Source organism: Microcaecilia unicolor, chromosome 7 (assembly GCF_901765095.1).
Source record: "Microcaecilia unicolor chromosome 7, aMicUni1.1, whole genome shotgun sequence".
Taxonomy (NCBI): domain Eukaryota; kingdom Metazoa; phylum Chordata; class Amphibia; order Gymnophiona; family Siphonopidae; genus Microcaecilia; species Microcaecilia unicolor.
In genome coordinates this window covers 91,234,823-91,247,598 of record NC_044037.1, presented here as the reverse complement: position 1 = coordinate 91,247,598, position 12,776 = coordinate 91,234,823, and the positions used below count along the sequence as shown (strand labels likewise).

At 47.4% G+C, this 12,776-nt stretch overlaps 1 protein-coding gene and 1 pseudogene across 1 annotated transcript in view; both read left to right on the top strand.

Annotated features, from left to right (window-relative positions):
- Positions 1–12,776, top strand: part of TSC22D3 (TSC22 domain family member 3) — a 205,332-nt gene that overhangs the window by 156,656 nt on the left and 35,900 nt on the right. The gene's annotated exons all lie outside the window — the stretch shown is intronic.
- The window catches only part of LOC115474341, a 32,442-nt pseudogene that overhangs the window by 104 nt on the left and 19,562 nt on the right, over positions 1–12,776 (top strand).

The following is a 12,776-nucleotide window of genomic DNA, read 5'->3' as shown; positions in this document are numbered from 1 at the left end:
AATTTTCTCACTTGCTCTCAAGGAGTACCAACTTCCCCTTCAAAATGGCTGCTATTATCTGTTGTCAGAAAATTCCAGCAGCTTTAAAGAAAATTCTTTTCAAAATGACTGTTGCAGTCTTCCCCCCTGGGGCCCCCCCCCCCCAAAAAAAAAAAAAAATAAAGTTCTAGCAGTGCCAAAATGACTGCTGTAATTCTCCTTAAGAAAATCCTGACAACTTTCAAACAATCCCTTTTCAGCACATAGCGTGTTTTTACATTTGCACCATCACAGATCTGATAATTGCTACAACCATCTCTTCCCTCTGACTGCTTATTGGAAGTGTATGAACAGAAATCAAACAACAGGCATTTACCCCTCATTCACTTCCAACTCTTTAGTTAGGGTTTCAGTTTTTGTCTCTACATCTCCCTCAGGGATTTCCACCTCCTTCATTTCTTCCAGTGACTCTCTTCTCAGCTCTGAGCTGTTACTTTCTTGACTCCCCAGCTCCCATTGTCCTCTAATTCCTGGGCTATTCATTTCAAGCATCTGGTGGTTGCAAGATTCTACCCACCCTAACCTCAGAGCTCTGTCCTCATCAGGTTAGTCCCGCCTTCTTCTGTCAATCAATCTGGCTGTCTCTGAGGGTGTACTGTAGCTGGAAGCCCCAGTTTCACCTGGGTTATGTTCTCTTTCTGCCTTTCAAACTGGGATGTGAGGTTCTCAACTTCCTCACAATATGTAATTTCAAAAAGGATACCCAGGCAGGTTCAATTTGACCTGACATGCACTGAAAATGTGGTGTTGATTGGGCACTAAAGGCAAAGGATGTGGGGGGTGGGGAGGAGAACACAATGATCGCATAACCTATATTTCTTTGAAAAAAGTAGATGAAACAAAAATTTTCTGGACCAGCTCTACCTCTAAAATTTAACTAAATTACTCACTTATTTTGTTAATTCATTGTATGCCAGTGATTTTCAACCTGGACCACATCAGGTGCCCCAGTAGTTGTATGTGGGCTCTGAGCCCTTTTGCTTCATGTTTTCTTTTGTAAAATGTTATAATATTATCATCATTTCTATAGCAGATGTAAGCAGTGCTGTACAGAGACCCATAATTTATTTGGATTTTGCTCATACCTTTTTCAGTAGTAGATCAAGGTGAGTTACATTCAGGTATACTGGGTATTTCCCTGTCCCTGGAGAGCTCACAATCTAAGAGCCCTTAACATGCTTACAATTAGCTAACCATATAGGCATCTACAAGGATATTGTAGGTATGTACATTTTTAACGTACCTTAGTAAACAGGGCCCTAAGTTTGTACCTGAGGTAATGGAAGGTTAAGTGACTTGGCCAAGATCACAAGTAGCTGCAGTGGGTTTTGAACCGGCGAGCTCTGGATGTCAAGATAGGTACCCTAACCACTAGATCACTCCTCAATGCCACATACTAATCTGTCCCTACCTCTTGGAGCTTACAGTCTGATCAAGGCAATCATGGGGGCCAGTGTAACTTCTTATTTGTTGGAAGGCCAAACAAACCAATCTTCAACCCTGCCCCTAAGCTCTTGTTGCTGATGCTGTGTTGGACAAAATATTGGTTGGGCCCTTAGTAACCTACCCCATTCCAATGCCTCTGGACAGACAAGACACACAATAAAAGCAAATACAAGTGTTTGAGCTAAAAGACAGAAAGGCAATGACTGAGAAGGAACTCCCAAATGCTCAGCACTGACAAGCAAATTTAGGCATTGTTAGCGTTGAGCATTTGGGAGTTCAGCAGGAGGACAGTGTGTGGCATATGCGCTGAAGAATTCTGCATTAAGCACAGTTCTTCAGCCATGCCCAGAATGCCAGAGGGGAGGAGGAGGAGGAGGAGGAAGAGGTGTCAACAGATCAAGTAGAAAAAAACTCCTTCCAGGATTGGTGTCATAGAGACATCTCCTGAACTAGTGAGAGGGTAATTTTATCTCAGCTGTCAAAGTCAGTGGGAACTACCAAGAAAGGCACAATCTTATGGCCAAAGCTCTTCTACTTTCTTTTTACACTTGCATGCTCCCCCCCCCCCCCCCCCCCCATGTCATTTGACAATAGTTCTGTGCCTTCTGAATCCCTTCCCAAGGAAGAAAACATAAGCATCATGCACATTTATTTGGATTTTGTACACATCTTTATCAGTAGTAGCTCAGGGTGAGTTACATTCAGGTACACTGGGTATTTCACTGTCCCTGGAGAGCTTACAATCTAAGTTTGTACCTGAGGTGATGGAGAGTTAAGTGACTTGGCCAAGATCACAAGGAGCAGTAGTGGGATTTGAACCTGCTACATCTGGATGTCAAAACTGGTGCTCTAACCACTAGGCAACTCCTCCACCCCATATGATGGCAAACCTTACTGTTATGGTCTTCAAATTTAGCCTGGAAGTTGGTTCTTTGGTTTTCTATAGGGTGCCCCGGCAAGAACTGGTCCCCCATTCCTCCCCACACCTCGGCACAACCCTGATGCCAGCTCTGAGCTGGAGTAGGGTTTGCCGCGGGAGGAGCGCCCTTGTTTGGCGCACTGCTTGCTGAGCATTGGGGAGAAGTTGGGAATTAACTCATCAGCATGCATTTGCATGCTTACTGAGCTATCCCTTGGTGAGCTCATAATTCCCCATGGTGGGGGCCTTTGAGCATGGTGTGCCAGCAAACACGGGAGCTAGTCCTGCGCTAATGGCCTCTTGCACCTACATTTGCTTCTGAGCATTGGGGCCTAAATACTAGCAATATCTTGACTGGAATAAGGGCCCTTGAGTATTCACCAGCTGGGGAATTAGACAGACTGTCAGTGTAACCTCTGTGGTCACTGGGGATTAGTGCTGACATAATTACTCATAACTAGCAGGAACTATTGTCAGTGAAGGACATTTTACTTAAATCGAAAGGGAAAGTCAATAAGGAAGAAAATGCTGTGACATTCTATTATGAAAGGCACAGAATCAATTATCTTAATTAGGAGAGAAGCAACGTTTCAACAAGGCAGGCATATGTAAACAAACAATGTGAAGTTAAGCCCTGGTGGGCTATAATTGCACCTAGAACAAAGTTCATTTAGCACCTAGGCCCTGGATAGGGACAGCCGCCCATGGAAAGCCTCCAGCTCCTAATTACCAAGACAAATAAAGGCTTGATTTGCTGCAGGCCAGCTGCACACAGCAGGCAAGACTAATAATAGAAAAGACAAACAGGGGACATTAAAAGGAGCTTTTTTTTTTTCCAGGCCAGATCAGAGTGAAAATGAGTCCATAAGAGAGAGGTCCTTGTAAAGGAGCTGGCACCCTTCCAGCATAGACACAGATAATTACAAGCACACAGTTCTACAAAACAAGGTATGGCACAGGAGCACTGCACTGCTCTGCAGAGACATGAGAACTGTCTAATAACTGGAGGAGTGGCCTAGTGGTTAGCGCACTGGTCTTGTAATCCAGAGGTGACAGGTTCAAATCCCACTGCTGCTCCTTGTGATCTGGGTCAAGTCACTTAACCCTCCATTGTCTTAAGTGCAAACTTAGATTGTGAGCCCTCCTGGGACAGAGAAATATTCAGAGTACCTTAATGTAACTCACCTTCAGCTACTACTAAAAAAGGTGTGAGCAAAATCTAAATGAACTGAGATGCAGAAAGGGTGAGCATGACATCTGTGTGCCATTTTATGGGGGCACTATGCAGAGAAATGTTTCTAGGTGTACATGCAGGATAAAGCAGCTACATATATGCTTGATGGTGCCAGTCTGGACCTGCTCTGCTCTCTAAAAAACCTGGAAGACCTGTCTGGACATGTCTTCCAGGGCTGCCACTACTCCCCTCCACTCAGGATGCAGGCAACTGCTGCCACCCCACCCCTACCTTCCTGCCTTAGGGCGTCTGCTCCTCCCCAGCCTCCGAGAGGGGCCTCCATCTCTCTCCTGCTCCTGCGTGCCAGGACCAGGTTATTGCATTAACGCAATCACTTGGGTCCTGACAGGAGCAGGACAGAGACAGACCCTAGTGCTGGACCCCCCCCCCCCCCCACCGAGGTTGGGCCCAGGGAATTGTGCCTCCTGCCCCTCTCTCAGCAGCCCTGGTGTCCCCCTAGTGTTAACTACAACAATACAGAGAGGGTTCAAAGTACAAATCACAGTCCAAAATACAGCAGAAAAGCACCGCGCCTTCAAAAACGGGACACAGTAAGTCTGGTCACAATACTCATTTTATAATAGATCGTACGTGACCCCTGACACAGGCACTGTGCACCAAAACACGGCCCATGTCGGGTCTATATTGGCATATTGATTTTGAATTGAAGGAACTGTATCCCGTTTTTAAAAAGCTGTTGGTGCTTTCCCCCTAGTGTTAACTGCCATCAGAGCACCCATGTGCCAGTCTGTTTTATCCGCAAATCTGGGTGTAGGAGATCGGCGTATAGCATATTAAAATGAGTAGGTACCGACCTTTAAAAATTATTTGGGTTGCCAAACTAAATACAAATTGCCCTTCCCTATACGTAATGAAGCAGTCTGCTCAATATTGGGGGTGCTTAACTTTTTAGCCCCAATGCAGAGAAGCATGCAGAACACTGCAAGGCAGAACACAAGGCAAGAACTGTAAGGTCACCTCAGAGGAGGTGTAGAAGGGTTGGTTCACTATTCTGCAGTATCATCTGTAATGCTCATTTCTTCTTTTGCTGTAAATGCCCCCAGATTCCTCACTCCCCTAACCCCTGAGATAATCCTACTATCCTCTAATCCTTCTCCCAAGATAACCCTCCAATTCTCCGATTCCCTCACCCCAAAAGGTACTCCCACACCCTGATTCTCCCAACACCCCAAAAATACATTTCTGGTAGTCTAGTGGACCCACACCTCCAGATCCCCCTATAAACTATTCCTAGTAGTCTAGGGGACCCACCTCCCTTGAGCCCCCCCCCCCCCCCAGCATTTGAGTGTGTGTGTGTTGGGGGGGGGGATTTTAGTTGAAGACAAATGTTGGGAGGCAGTGTGGCAACACTGTTAAAAGTAGCTGGGCTTCCTTCCTGACTGGGTCGACTGCTTGGGTAGTATTTATGCAACTGTAATTGTTTGATATCTTTCTTATGCAAATTAGGATATGATTATTTATAGTATATTCATATTAAAACAAACAAAAACCCCTATTTGGTTCTCCAGTGAATTCCATAAACAGCTTTTTAGCCAAATTAGGTCTTTGGTTGTGCCCACAGCTAGTTCAGTAGTTGGTTCTATGCAGTGTTTTTTTTTTTCTATAAGAATTATGCCAGTATTTCCATACAGGGCCAGTTTTAGTGGACGGGGTGCCCCCATAGTAGCCACACCCCTGCAACCAGCTGTAGAGTATACAAAAAGGCAGTATTGCAAATAGTATGCCTGTCTGTAGAACACCAATGCACAGAGTATCCTAATGGTTAATGCAGTAGCCTAAGAACCAGGGGAATTGGGTTCAATTTCCACTGTAGCTCTTTGTGACTCTGGGCAAGTCACTTAACCCCCCATTGCCCCAGGTACAAAATAAGTACCTGTATATAATATGTAAACCACTTTGATTGTAACCACAGAAAAGCAGTATATCAAATCCCATCCCCTTTCCCTCCCTATTGGGAAAACAGAACAAGCAGGATTATTTACACACAGTACACATCAGCAGAATATCTCACTTTAGTCACAGATGCAGAACAAGGATAGGGCGAAACTACAAAATAAGTGATCACAAATTAGTAATATATATGTGTAGAAAAAAAAAACTGAAGTTGAAGCCAAGAAGCCCATTTATTATCCAGCATCTCTTCTGTCCTCTCTCTTTTCCCTTCCCTTCCCCCATTTGTGCCCAGCATCTCCCTTCTCCTGTTCCCCTCCCCTCATCTATGTCCAGCATCTCCGCTCTCTCTTACTACTACTACTACTACTTACTACTACTTATCATTTCTATAGCGCTACTAGACGTATGCAGCGCTGTACACTTGAACAGGAAGAGACAGTCCCTGCTCGACAGAGCTTACAATCTAATTAGGACAGACAAACAGGACAAACAAGAGATAAGGGAATAGTAAAGTGAGGATGATAAAATAAGGGTTCTGAACAAGTGAATAAGGGTTAGGAGTTAAAAGCAGCATCAAAAAGATAGGCTTTTAGCTTAGATTTGAAGATGGCCAGAGATGGAGCTTGACGTACCGGCTCAGGAAGTCTATTCCAGGCTTATGGTGCAGCAAGATAAAAGGAACGGAGTCTGGAGTTAGCAGTGGAGGAGAAGGGTGCAGATAAGAGAGATTTACCCAGTGAACGGAGTTCCCTCTTTCCAGTGGCGTACCAAGGGGGGGGGCCGTGGGGGCAGTCCGCCCCGGGTGCATGCCGCTGGGGGGGGGGGGTGTCATGTGTCTGTCGGTTACTTCCTGTTCCGGGGCAGAGGGAGCAGGGAACGAGCGAAGCCGACAGGCGCGCGCCCCCCCCCCCTCCCCAGCAGGTAAAAATGCACCTGGGGGAGTGTCGTTTCGCCGGGGGGAGGTGTCCTTTCGCCGGGGGGTGGGGGGTTGCGCTGCACCCGGGGGGGGGGTGCATCGGCGACCCGCCCTAGGTGTCAGCCACTTTAGGAACGCCACTGCCTCTTTCTTCTCTTCTCTTCTCTTCTCTTTCATTCCACTTGTGTCCAGTATCTCCCCTCTCTCTTCTGTTCCCTTCCCTTATCCATGCCCAGCATGTCTCCCTATCTTTCCTTCCACTGTGTCTAGTAATTTCCCTCATTCTTACCACCTCTGTGCCCAGCAAGTTATAGAATACTGTCACTCACATTTATGCCTGCCATCAACATGGCATAACTCACCACACATAAATGTTGGTGTAAATGTCAGCTTATACTAGTATTCTATAACAGAATCTGGATACCCAGATGCCATTATAGAATTTGTGCTCAGTGAGCTACACTTTGGCACTTTACTTTTGGTATCCTTTATAGTCCCTAAAGGGCTAGATTCTATATATCATGCCAAAAAAATCAGTACCGAAAAAAATATGTCTAAATTTTGGTGTGGTCAGGGCCACCGAGAGGGCGGGGCGGGGGAGAAAAGATTCCCCCAGGCCCAGCCTCCAAGGGGAGCCTGGCACCAGGGTCTGTCTCTCTCCTACTCCTGACAGGGCCCGGGTGATCGCATCCCAACAGGAGCAGGAGATAGAAAACTCCGGCACTGAGCCTCCCCTTAGAGGCTGGGGAGGCACAGACACAGGGCTTCGGGGCCTCTGGTTTGGCTGGCAGGGGTCCCCAAGCCCTGCCAGCAAAAGCATTCCTCTGACGTTGTTCTCCACCTGCCCTGCTGTCGACTTGAGGGGAAAAGCAGCCGCAGGGTAGGTGTGGCGGAGAATAGCTCTGGAGGAAGGCTGCTGTTGGTGGGGCTTGGGGACCCCCACCAGCCAAGGTATATGGAGTTGAGGTTGGGGGCAGGGAGGTGGGGCAAAATGTGTCCCCCCACTTTGGGCTCTGGCCCCTCCCAAAATTTTGTGGTCTGGCTATGCGGCAGTCCAGGGGGAGTGGCAGCGGTGGTCCTCGGGGGGGTCCAGCAGTGGCCGTCCTGGGGGGGGGCCCGGCAGCAGCAGTCCTGGGGGGTCTAAGCAGTGGCGGTCCTGCCCCGGGCCCAGCTCAGTCTCTCGGTGGCCGTGGGCGTGGCTTATAGAATATGCGGAGAGCCCAGGCACGTGACTAAATTTTAGCCATGGGCAGCTACACCATCTGGTGCCTAAATTATGCGCAGACCGGGTGTATTCTATAACAACACGCATAGATTTTAGAAACGCCTATGACCCGCCCATCCTGTGTCCATGGCCATGCCCCCTTTTCAGCAATGCACCTTAGAATTTATACCTATTACTTAGACAGCTGTGCGTGCAAATTCTAATTAATGCCAATTAGTGTCAGTAATTGCTTGTTAATTGCCAATTATCAACACTGATTGGCTTGCTAGCTAATTCAGTTGTGTGCACAAATCCAGAATACAAGTGAATTTATTTATTTATTAGGATTTATTTACCGCCTTTTTGAAAGAATTCACTCAAGTTGGTGTTGCATGTGCACTTAAGTCACGCTATAGAGAATCCAGGGGAAAGTGGTTAAATAAAAGGGGGAAAATACAAAATAATGCTAATAATTGTAACATAGTAACATAGTAGATGACGGCAGAAAAAGACCTGCATGGTCCATCCAGTCTGCCCAACAAGATAAATTCATATGTGTATACCTTACCTTGATTTGTACCTGTCTTTTTCAGGGCACAGATTGTATAAGTCTGCCCAGCAGGATTCCCCGCCTCCCAACCACCAGTCCCGCCTCCCATCACCGGCTCTGGCACAGACAGTATAAGTCTGCCCTCCACTATCCTCGCCTCCCAACCACCAACCCCTCTTCCCCCCACCTGCTCTGCCACCCAATTTCGGCTAAGCTTCTGAGGATCCATTCCTTCTGCACAGGATTCCTTTATGTATATCCCACGCATGTTTGAATTCCGTTACCGTTTTCATCTCCACCACCTCCCGCGGGAGGGCATTCCAAGCATCCACCACCCTCTCTGTGAAAAAATACTTCCTGACATCTTTCCTGAGAGTGCCCCCCCTTCAATCTCATTTCATGTCCTCTCGTTCTACTGCCTTCCCATCTCCGGAAAAGATTTGTTTGTGGATTAATACCTTTCAAATATTTGAATGTCTGTATCATATCACCCCTGTTCCTCCTTTCCTCCAGGGTATACATGTTCAGGTCAGCAAGTCTCTCTTCATACATCTTGGAACGCAAATGCCATTCTCGTAGCTTTTCTTTGCACCGCTTCCATTTTTTTAACATGCTTCGCAAGGTACGGCCTCCAAAACTGAACACAATACTCCAGGTGGGGCCTCACCAATGACTTGTACAGGGGCATCAACACTTCCTTTCTTCTGCTGATCACACCTCTCTCTATACAGCCTAGCAACCTTCTCGCTACGGCCACCGCCTTGTCACACTGTTTCGTCGCCTTCAGATCCTCGGATACTATCACCCCAAGATCCCTCTCCCCCTCAGTACCTATCAGACTCTCACCGCCTAACACATAAGTCTCTCATGGGTTTCTACTCCCTAAGTGCATCACTTTGCATTTCTTTGCATTGAATTTTAATTGCCAAACCTTAGACCATTCTTCTAGCTTCCTCAGATCCTTTTTCATGCTTTCCACTCCCTCCCGGGTGTCCACTCTGTTGCAAATCTTAGTATCTTCCGCAAATAGGCAAACTTTACCTTCTAACCCTTCGGCAATGTCACTCACAAATATATTGAACAGAATTGGCCCCAGCACCGATCCCTGAGGCACTCCACTACTCACCTTTCCCTCCTCCGAGCAAACTCCATTTACCACCACCCTTTGTCGTCTGTCCGTCAACCAGTTCCTAATCCAGTTCACCACTTCGGGACCTATCTTCAGCCCAATGAGTTTATTTAAGAGCCTCCTGTGGGGAACCGTGTCAAAAGCTTTGCTAAAATCTAAGTAGATTACATCCCCAGTTACCCAGTTACCCAATCAAAGAATTCAATGAGATTCGTTTGGCACGATTTCCCTCTGGTAAAACCATGTTGTCTCGGATCTTGCAACTTATTGGCTTCCAGGAAATTCACTATCCTTTCCTTCAGCATTGCTTCCATTACTTTTCCAATAACCGAAGTGAGGCTTACTGGCCTGTAGTTTCCAGCTTCTTCCCTATCACCACTTTTGTGAAGAGGGACCACATCCGCCATTCTCCAATCCCTCAGAACCTCTCCCGTCTCCAAGGATTTATTAAACAAATCTTTAAGAGGACCCGCCAGAACCTCTCTGAGCTCCCTCAATATTCTGGGGTGGATCCCGTCCGGTCCCATGGCTTTGTCCACCTTTAGCTTTCCAAGTTGTTGATACACACTCTCTTCCGTGAACGTTGCTCTATCCACTCCATTCTCAGGTGTACTTTTGCCAGTCCCTTGTGGTCCTTCTCCAGGATTTTCTTCAGTGAAAACAGAACAAAAGTATCTATTTAGCAAATTGGCTTTTTCGTCATCATTCTCCACATAGCGTTTCGCTGTATCTTTTAGTCTCACAATTCCCTTTTTAGTCATTCTCCTTTCACTAATATACCTGAAGAAATTTTTGTCGCCCCTCCTTACATTTCTAGCCATTTGTTCTTCTGCTTGCGCCTTCGCCAGACGTACCTCTCTCTTGGCTTCTTTCAGTTTCATCCGGTATTCCTCCCCGTGTTCCTCTTCTTGAGATTTTCTGTATTTCAGGAACGCCAACTCTTTAGCCTTTATTTTCTCAGCCACTTGCTTGGAGAACCATATCGGTTTCCTTTTTCTCTTGCTTTTATTTACTCTCCTTACATAAAGGTCTGTGGCCCTATTAGAAAATTAGAGAGTACAGAGAGGACAATAGCAAAGACAGTTCCCAGCTTCTGGTGCTGTCCGTGTTGTCCCTGGTAAGATTATATATTCCTGAGCTGCTGGCAGAATACAACATATTTTGCTGCTACAGCTGCAGCTTCTCCTCTTTCTCCCAGATTATACAGAATTTTTCATACTCATTCTTTTGTGAGAAGTCCTTAGTTTTGGGAAATGTGCATCTCTGATGTTTTTGTACTTTGCACAGTACAGGAGAAAATGAATTTCTTGTTTATGCAATCTTGTACTGCATGCAGTCTGGTTTCTTGGGATTTCCAGTGCGGTTTGTGTCTGTAGATTTCTATTTCTAGTTTGTGGTCACTAATTCTGTAATGAGGGGTCTGTTTGTGTTCTGGGTGTGTAACTGAGATGAAGGATTCTGCTTGCTTGTAGTTTCTGTGTAGGGATCTGTAGCAGTCCAGCTGGTTCTGCTTTCCAGTCTGCACCTCCCAATAGGATGTGTACTGTTGTTTGAAGGCAGTTCTAATATTTGCCTTGCTGTCTTTGCTTGGGCTGGGTTGTTACTGAAGAATCGCTTTGCTCCCTAATTCAGCTCCTGTCCTGTTCTTTCCACTTTTCTTCCTGTCCTGCAGGGATCAGGAGGAGAGGGGATAAAGCTGGAATGGACAAGCGTTTGCTTTTAGTTTGCATATTCCTATTTGCAATTTGTGGTGACTTATTCTTTATTTAGGGATCCTTTTACCAAGCTGCGGTAAAAGGGGACCTGGGCAGGCATCAGCGCTTGTTTTTGATGCACACTGAGGCCCCATTTTACCGCAGCGGGTAAAAGACTGTTTTTACACAAAAAGAAGCATCCGTGTGGCAAGTGATTCACTTGCTGTGCAGCCATTTGGGGGGGGGGGGGGGGGGAGCCAGGGCCGCAGAGAGACTGGGCCAGGCCCCGCCCCTACCACCCTCGGCGCCCCGCCACCCCGAGATCGCCGTCGCCACAGCCACTGCTCCCCCTCCACCCCTCCGAGGTCGCCGCCGCTGCTCCCCCCTCCCCCCCTGAGGTCGCCACCGCTCCCCCCTTCCGTCCGCCACCAGGCCGGGCCCCCTGCATTGAAATCGCAGTCTCACCTCCGTGAAAGCAGCGCTGCAGACAGCAGAACGCCTCCCTTTGGCCCTCCTTCCCTCCTTGTGTCCCGCCCTCACGGAAGTTACGTCAGACGAGGGCAGGACACAGGGAGGGAAGGAGAGCCGAAGGGAGGCATTCTGCTGCCTGCAGTGCTGCTTTCACGGAGGTGAGACTGCGATTTCAATGCAGGGGGAAGACGGTCGACGACGGAGGGCGGGTGGGACTGTGGCGCTGGGCCCCCGTTGGAGGCCCGGGGAGTTTTGTCCCCCCTGCCCCCCCCTCTCGGCGGCTATGGGGGGAGCACTTACCGCCATCCATTGAGGTGGCGGTAAGGGCTCCCATGATAACCCAGCAGTAACTGGGCAGCACATGGCACTGCCCAATTACCACTGGTAACACAAAAATAAAAAAAAATTTGTAGCACCGCAAGTGGCGCACGCTGGGGATGTGAACTACCACTGGGCTGCTGTGGTAACCCAGCGGTATTTCTGGATTAAAGAGCGGTAAGCCCACATTGGTTTTACCACCGCTTCATAAAAGACCCCCTTAATGAGGGTTATTTCTGTATTCTGTGTAATCAGCCAACTAATGAGAGGCATGCTATCACTATGTAGATTCTGTGTGGTCCAGTTTATTCTTTTTTTCCCGATAGAAGCTGTGTTAAGAACAGAAGAGTTGCCCTACTGTGTGAAACCAAGGATTCAGCTAGCCCAGTATCCTGTTTCCAACAGTGGTCAGTCCAGGTCACAAGTACTTGGAAGAGTCCCAAAAAGTAGCAAGATTCAATTCTACCTACCTTACGGTTCCATCAGGTCTACCTTAATAATGGTTTATGGACTTTTCCTCCAGGAATTGAGCTAAACCTTTTTAAAACCAGCTACATTGACTGCTGCTACCATTTACTCTGCAAAAAGTTCCAGAAGAGTTTAACTATGTGCTACATGATAAAAAAAAAAAAATCTCCGATTTGTTTAAAATGTGCCACTTATCAGGCTTATTTTCGAAAGAGAAGGGTGCGCATCTTTCGACACAAATCGGGAGATGGGCATCTTTCTCCCAGGGTCGCCCAAATCAGCATAATCGAAAGCCGATTTTGGGCGCCCTCAACTGCTTTCCGTCGCGGGGACGACCAAAGTTCACGGGGACGTGTCGGAAGCGTAGCGAAGGCGGGACTGGGGCGTGCCTAACACATGGGCGTCCTCGACCGATAATGGAAAAAAGAAGGGCATCCCTGATGAACACTTGGGCGACTTGGTCTATTTTTTTCT